At 32.6% G+C, this 7189-nt stretch overlaps 1 long non-coding RNA gene across 31 annotated transcripts; it reads left to right on the top strand.

The window, feature by feature from the left end:
* Positions 1–163: 163 nt before the first annotated feature.
* LOC110733077 lies at positions 164–6462 on the top strand. 31 transcript variants are annotated; one of them, XR_002513545.1, is made up of 11 exons: positions 164–311; positions 470–656; positions 762–814; positions 938–1049; positions 1699–1792; positions 2384–2434; positions 2550–2565; positions 3641–4637; positions 4750–4993; positions 5225–6021; positions 6117–6462. It is a non-coding gene; the product is annotated as an uncharacterized LOC110733077 (long non-coding RNA). The 31 variants fall into 31 exon arrangements; XR_002513541.1 differs by having other exon boundaries at positions 3632–4637; XR_002513548.1 differs by having other exon boundaries at positions 3629–4637.
* The last annotated feature ends 727 nt before the right edge of the window (positions 6463–7189 follow it).

Genomic DNA, 7189 nt, shown 5'->3' with positions numbered 1-7189 from the left:
AGTACTTTGTGGTGCTATTACAGCCTTACCCCTAAAATTAAAGAATTGCCAATTTTGCCCCTTTACTTGCCCCTTGCTCTCTCACCGACTTCCTCACCTTCTTCCTCACAGACTTCCTTCTCTTTCCTCCTCATCTCAAAAAAAAAAGCTCAGAATTCCTAATGGAAAACAAGGAGAGAGAAAATATGTCCTCCTCCAACAATGATGGCGATGAGCTCAAAATCACCGATCATCCTTGAAAAACCATGGCGATGGGATTCGCTTCTTCTCAGTGTTTCAATTTCATCAGTTTTGGCAACGCGGTTGCTAAGGTTCATTTATCTTTCTTGTTCTAATTGGTTCGATACTTTGATGTTCATCTCCTCGATTAGATTTTTACCTTTTATATGAAGGTTGTTTTATTTATTTCTAGGCTTTTCATGTAGTTTTTTTTTTTTTATTGAATTTGATTTCAAATGGTTTCCTAAAGCAAAGATGTTCGGAGGAATGTTCTAGAAGAAACCAAGCAAGGAAGAAGCTCTGCCGCAGCTTCAATCCCACGGATTGATGTTCGGAGCATGGGTTGTTGCTATTCGGGTCACTCCTTATGTTCTTCAGTATTTTTCCAGAAAGAGGAGATTACTTTGGATCTTTGATTCAACCCCACCAAAATTAAGGTATTAGTCTTATAAGTTTTCAAGATATTGACTTTATTTGATTATTAATTTCACTATTTTACGTTATATGGGTGTTTTAGATGTTAAAAATTTAATTTTTGCAAGGAGGAAGATGGACCCAGGTTTGGTGGATTCGAGTTTGAGGTGAAGATACTCGGGTATTATTGGATGTTTGTTCTTTTTTTTTTTTTTTATATTATTTTGAAACATGTTTTGATATTATATTATAGAGGACTAACAGTTTGATGTATCTGAAAGTTTAAAGTTTCGGTCATATTCAGGTTAGCAGTGCGAGGCATGAGATTCTTTTCGAAACAATCCAAACCCTCACCGATTTTACTTTCATATTGACTAGAGCTTATGTTTCAGGCGAAGAAGGATGTTTCATGGATGGTGAGTAAATACCTAGATTGTTTAATTAGCAATCAATTTTCAGGGTTTATGATGCCTTCTGAATATACTTCTTATTTACCAGTCTTTCATGTCATGGATGTGTATGTGCAGAAAATTCAAGGTGAAGGACTTATTGACCATTTATGCTAGGCAAGATTCTAAACATTCAGTTTTTGCTACAAATTTGCTTCTTAAGATTAATATAATGATAATCTGTTGTAAGATAATATGATTCATTTCTGGAAGTAATTTGGTGAAATCTGAAGTAAAAAAATATGTTTTATTACATTGTAATTTATCGAGTAAAATAATATAGGCATAGTGGATCGTTGAGTCGATTCAATTGCTAAAGATTTGCTTGGTGTATTTCTTAATGGGATTTTGTTATTTTTTACTTCTGTTTTTATGATAGTGTGATTTCTTGGGATCTGATATTGTGATTGCAATTTTTAGTTGGGTATTTGTTAAGCTTTGATTTTTGTTGTAATCTACTTTGAAGTTGATTTAGTAGTGCTACCATTTTTTATATGAGGTTTGAACTGTAAGGTGAAAGATTGATTTGTTAAGGGTTACTTAATTTCGAATTTTTTGATTGGAGATTGATTTTTAAAAATTTTAACAGTTATTAATATTGAATTTTATGAACTAGGTATTAATAAAAATGGGGGTTATAGGTGACATTCCGGTAGCAGCTATTGAGGATGTAGAGCGCTGCTAAGTACTTATGTGATGTCTTTGCTAAGGTATGAATTTCAATGGCCTGTTTGATCTGGTTTGACAACATGATCATGTTTTGATAAATTTGTGTGGTTGGAGTCCCTAATACAATTTATACCACAAATTAAGATACATCCTAAATACATAGTATTTAGATTTCCGTTCAGCACCTATTTTACACTTGCAATTTGGATCTTGTTCATTTGTATAGTTAATATGTTGCATAACATATTTAAAATTGAGCAAGCTTTGTGTGTGCTCGCTTGCAATGTTGTTTTTCAATTTATATTTGAAAAGAATAAGCATATATAATTACTTTATCTCCTTTGCACAATCATACAATTTCCCTATTCTGTTTGAAGGTCATGGAGACTTGAAAGCAGTCTCTCTGTTAGTTGCGATACCTTTATTTTCCCGACCCTGATTTCATAATAGTGTAGCATGTTATTGATACTGCACGTTTATGTATGTTATAGACTTCATAGTTTTATTTGTAGTCTTTTACTTATGTACTAAGTCCTAGCTCTGAAGTTATGAAAAAGAAAAGAGTATATGTTGAATATTAATGCGAATTTGGCGTACTATACAGTAAGCGTCTTCTTTTCTTTCTTTTGCAGCTTTATCATCAGTTTCAGGGCTTCAAGTTGCGGAAACGAAACTAAATGAGGGTTAGTTGCTGTACTGACCTTCTATTCTTTGTAAACGCTGAAATTCTTAGTTATGCAGCTCATGTTGGAGCATCCAAATATATTGTTAGTAACATTATTGTCTGATTTGTAACAGAATTGTTGATCTACAGGTACAATTCTATCTCCCCTTTCTCTTTCTTGTTCTAATTGGTTCAATTTTCACCTAACCTTTAATATGAACAGCTTACTTGTTATTTTTTTCCATATCTTTTTATTTTCTCCCAATATTTTCTCTTTTTAATATGCTTATATGCATATGGTGTTTGCTGCCAAAATTTATGCTGTCAAGTTAGATATTGCTGTTGTGAGTGACTATAGAGGGTAGATGTTGTTTCACGCTGTTGCCGCTGTTATTCTGGTGCTGCCCTGTTACTGCTATTCTGTTCGTCCAAAAATCATCGACCTGAAGTTGTTTTTAGCTCATAGTCCCTTCATCAATGTTTTAGATCTCGAAAAGTTATTCAATCTAGGCTCAAGAATTTCTCGATTTGGAGTTGTGTGCTAGGAATTATGCCTTCTGGAATTTACTACGGTCTGCTACCCTGGTTCTATCGCAGCGGGCTGTTATTGCTCATTTGATGCCTATGTGGTGTTGTTGTGTTGAGTTGGTTGGGGTGCTAAAATGAATGCTTGGGCTTCTCTTATTTATTTTGTCTTCCCTTCTTCTTTTATTTACACATTAGTTATAAAGTTAAAATGTGGGCAATTTTGGATAATGACTAATTGATAATTTGCCAAAGTGATGAGGGATTAATGTGTATGTTAAATTTTCAAATGTGTGAGTGACTAAAGTTAATTAGTTTAAATGTATTGAAGGGTTTAAATGTTTATAAAATAGATTTGATGAACGAACACTAATCTCCCCAAGTTTATTCATCACTCTTAATTAACTTCTTATTTCGTATTACATGAGCCTTTTGTTGTTTTTATTAAATGAGGTGAGAAAATATATATGTAAAGGTTTGTACATGTGGTATGTCTAGATAAGGGTTGTGTTCTACTTATATGAATGTAATAACTTATCAAGTGAGTTTGGGAAGTATTAAGGAGTCAACAAAGAAGTCATGTTTGATATGATAGTCTCCTTATAATTTATTATTATATACGTGAGAGTAATTTACACCATACAACTGATAACTTGAGAATCCTTTATCTTTTCTACTGTAATATTAGCAGCAATTGCAGGTTGGTGCAAAATAATGCAGTGCTTGAAGTTAGTCTTGTGCTTCTATAACAAAAAAGAAAATTCAACTGCGTGGCCCTCCTTGATTCCATATCAACTTAACTACCGAGAAAGCAGCCTGGACATCCTTGTTAGAGTAAAGAGGTTAGTCTTTCAAATATATTCACTCTTATCTCCTATTTTTGTATGGCAACTATGTGTGCCGTTTCCTGCTTAAATTTAATGATGGTGAGCAGGATCGTGATCCTTTGTATCTGAAATAATAATTAGTTTTTATTCAAAAGATGTGCAAAGTTAGATCATTGTTAGACCTTGCATTTCTATGAATCTCCATGAGTTTGTGAGGCGATGGATTCTAAAAGTATATCAAGCTATTATGTTTGAGATTATTACAATATACTACTCTTCTAGACTTCTTGTTCTTGAGCACTTCAGTTATTTTACATCTCTGCTTGCTTACTTTATTTTCTTGATTGTATTTATTAAAAGCCTGCCAATGGCCTAATACTCATTAAAGCTTAGAGAGTAGTCATTACTTTAGGAAAATACAACTCATCACGATCACCAAACAACGTAGTCATGACACAAAATTGAATATTGTTTATGTCATTTGTCATTTATGACTTTATCGATCCTATAACACATAATGTGTGCTACAAAACTGACAGAAGTTTCTGAAGTGCACATAAGGAAATAGATGACTTAATGTTCCGAAGATTCCTCTTACCTGTAATCTTGTGAAGAAGACGGGTTCCATGTTCTTAAAGTATTTGAAAAGGAGGCAGACTTTTCTGCCTAAAGTTTGTCATAAGATAAGAGAAACATTATGACCTTTCCCATAACAAAGTTAATCTAGGAGGCATAGATAAAAAATAAAAAATAAAAATAAAAAATAAAAAATAAAAAAAAAAGGACACCCTACTATGATTGCATGATTGCGTTCTCAGGTGGGCATTACCTAAATTCCAAATCTGGTCGAAGGTCTTGATGAGTTTAAGCGTACGTCTCTTCCTGTTTCTTTGATTATTTAGATTTCTCACTTATACTTCAGTTGCAACTATCTACATCAATGTTTCTGCTATTCATACTTGTTTTGTGTGTTTTTATACAGGTCTTCTTGTATAAAATCTTGATGATCTGTGAGCAATAATGTACCCCTCGAATCTGTCAGCTAGCCCTGATACAACAACTGAGTTGTAGTAACTCTAAAGTTACTGTAGTTCTCACTTGCTCGCTCTGCTTTGTTGAGTTCCAGGGGGAAAAGAAGAGAAGATCGAGAGGAAGACAATCTCAGAGAAGTTCTCAATCAATCTGCTCAAATGCTTTTGGAGCTCCGAACCTCATAATAAGTATCTGTGAGTGACTTCTTGCTTTTATGGATTTTTGCCGGGTTTTTTTTTTCTTTGTTGTGCTTGTATGAATTTAACTTTATTTTATAACTATCCTTATTAATCTTTAAAGAAAGATTTTGTTGACCTACAAATTTCTGAACATTTAGGCTTTGTTATTATAAATAGAGAAAAAAAAAATCAATTCTTTATTTTGTATATTGTAGCCAGCAAGCTTACACTCTCTTTTTCTGGCAGCTCTTACTAAATTGTTGCTTCTTCGTGTTTCTTCTGCACATCCTGTATGCCTTGTTCTTGAGTAGGCTTGGGATGAAGGCATCATTGGCATTCCAGAATTATGGTGCTGAATGAATAGTGGGTTCTATGAATTGTTTTTGGGTTTATTTCTTAATATATACTGCTTTGGTAAAACCTCTCATCTTCTTATGATGCTTTGCCTTATACAGTACATTTATATTTAGATTAGAGAAATTGGCAACACATTATTCTTTTCGTCAAACATGATAGACAATGAACTTGGTTATTGCTTATATATATTAAGCATTTTTGGTTAATGGCTGCTCGTAAAGGCTCTCATGGGAAGACCCACAATTTTCTATGGAATGCTTATTGTGAGATTTCTTATATTTGATTTCTGATCGGACGTGTATGCAGCTTAGTGTTTTTTTTTCTTTTTTTTTTCGCATTATGTATTTATATTGTGCCTTGTGGATATAAGTCTAGACCATGCTTTTCCCCATAGATCTATCGCAGATTAAGTGTATAAGCTGTTAAAGGCAGCTAGAATAATAGAATTAAGTATCTTGAATTTAAAGTATCAGCTTTTGCATATGCCTTCATCATCATTTAGATATCTTAAATATTTGTCCGCAAGTTAATACATTTGTTCTTTTTTGTTTGCTTATCTATGTAACTGATATATCTGCAGGTTAATTATTTGGTGGTTACAAATATCTCTTAATATGGGTGACATTCAGAATGCTCCTCTTTCAGAAGAGGAAACTACTTGTAGGTTTCTTTTGTATGAACTTTAGGTATATATATGAACTTCACGTAAAATACAAGCTAATTGTTTATCGTGTTATCATATGTGATTAGCTCTATTTTTTTATTCTACTGTTTTATGCAGATAATTTTGGGATGAAGTGAGCAAGCCTGAAATATTAGGGCCAAGATATTACTTGTAGCAGTGGAGCACGTGCTTAAAGGCGCCAAAAAGACAAGGATACAACCAGATGAAGCATGTGTGAGATGGTGATAGTGTTATAGGTTGAGGTTATGGGATTTAATTTCATTTGTAGTACAAGTAGTATTTAATTTATATTTTTAAATGGTAGAAATGGGTAGAATTAGATACGTAAATGATGAAGTAATGCAAGAGCATATAAGTGAATATATGAGCATAATGTGTACTTGTTTTCAACTTCAATATGTGTATTGTGATTTTAGTAGAGAAATTATAGTTTTGTTCTTGAGGCTAGGTATCAAGTTGGTGCTTTTTTTTTTTTTAATTTATTTATTTTGAGAAAAAGAGGTTAATATCAAGTTGATTAATAATACATTTAATACAAAAGAAAAAAATAAAAAATAAATAAACACAAATTTATAAGGTATAATAAGATAGTTTGCGTAGAAATTCAAGTTGATTGTAGTAGTTAGTAGAAATTATATCTTTGTATACCTATTTGATTTAAAATCAACTAAGTTTTAAGATTTACAAGGTATTGAGATGCTTTATGTAGAAATTCAAATTGATTAGTTAATACTACATTTTAAACAAAAAATCAACATCTTTCTCTTTATTATTATGTGAGGAATAAATGCTCAAAAGATGCATTGTATTAAAGGACGGAGGGAGTAATATATTTTTTTAAGAATCTTTAAATTATAGCAAATTCTAGATAACTTCACTTGTAACAATTGTTTTTCATACATATTTTCCCATAGACACTTATAAATTCATGTATCCTTGCTATTACAAAACCCGAACACAACCATGAATATCACAACAACCGAACACAACCACGAATTTACTTATCTTGCCGTCGGGGGGGCACGCGCAACGCGCTTGCTCCAACGACTAGTATAGAAAAAATTAAGAGTGTTTGGAAGTGTAGTGGTGCAGGTAGAGTTTAGTGGTTGAAGTAGCTTTTGTGAAAAGTTAACATTATTAACTTTTGTGAAAAGTTAGGTAGCTGTTGA

This window comes from Chenopodium quinoa, unplaced genomic scaffold, assembly GCF_001683475.1.
Source record: "Chenopodium quinoa cultivar QQ74 unplaced genomic scaffold, ASM168347v1, whole genome shotgun sequence".
Classification (NCBI taxonomy): domain Eukaryota; kingdom Viridiplantae; phylum Streptophyta; class Magnoliopsida; order Caryophyllales; family Amaranthaceae; genus Chenopodium; species Chenopodium quinoa.
Note: the sequence above shows the minus strand (reverse complement) of the source record. Positions and strands in the feature narration are given on the sequence as shown.